Source organism: Arachis ipaensis, chromosome B5 (genome assembly GCF_059453495.1).
Source record: "Arachis ipaensis isolate K30076 ecotype BB chromosome B5, ASM5945349v1, whole genome shotgun sequence".
In the NCBI taxonomy this organism is placed as follows: Eukaryota; Viridiplantae; Streptophyta; class Magnoliopsida; order Fabales; family Fabaceae; genus Arachis; species Arachis ipaensis.
Genome location: NC_142440.1, coordinates 105020187 through 105020956, shown reverse-complemented (window position 1 = coordinate 105020956; position 770 = coordinate 105020187). Strand labels below are relative to the sequence as shown.

Genomic DNA, 770 nt, shown 5'->3' with positions numbered 1-770 from the left:
TTTTTAACTGAATTCTTGCAGATCTGTGATACTGTTAAGACCAATGGGGTTTATCCCGAGGTCTACAGGCTTATGCTTTTCCCGTTTGCTGTAAGAGACAGAGCTAAAATATGGTTGGACTCTCAACCTATGGATAGCCTGAACTCTTGGGATAAGCTGGTCACGGCTTTCTTAGCCAAGTTCTTTCCTCCTCAAAAGCTTAGTAAGCTTAGAGTGGATGTTCAAACCTTCAGACAGAAGGACGGTGAATCCCTCTATGAAGCCTGGGAGAGATATAAGCAACTGACCAAAAAGTGTCCTTCTGACATGCTTTCAGAATGGACCATCCTGGATATATTCTAAGATGGTCTGTCTGAATTATCTAAGATGTCATTGGACCATTCTGCAGGTGGATCCATTCACCTAAAGAAAATGCCTGCAGAAGCTCAGAAACTCATTGACATGGTTGCAAATAACCAGTTCATGTACACTTTTGAAAGGAATCCTGTGAGTAATGGGACGCCACTGAGGAAGGGAGTTCTTGAAATTGATACTCTGAATGCCATATTGGCTCAGAATAAAATATTGACTCAGCAAGTCAATATGATCTCTCAGAGTCTGAATGGATTGAAGGAATCATCCAATAGTACTATAGAGGCATCTTCTGAAGAAGAAGCTTATGATCCTGAGAACCCTGCAATAGCAGACATGGGTGAACCCTATGGAAACACCTATAATCCCTCATGGAGAAATCATCCAAATTTATCATGGAAGGATCAACAAAAGCCTCA

At 41.4% G+C, this 770-nt stretch overlaps 1 non-coding gene across 1 annotated transcript; it reads right to left on the bottom strand.

Moving 5' to 3' along the window:
- Positions 1 to 204: 204 nt before the first annotated feature.
- Positions 205 to 312, bottom strand: LOC148565247 (small nucleolar RNA R71). Its single transcript, XR_015884916.1, has one exon. It is a non-coding gene; the product is annotated as a small nucleolar RNA R71 (small nucleolar RNA).
- Between the last annotated feature and the right edge of the window lie 458 nt (positions 313 to 770).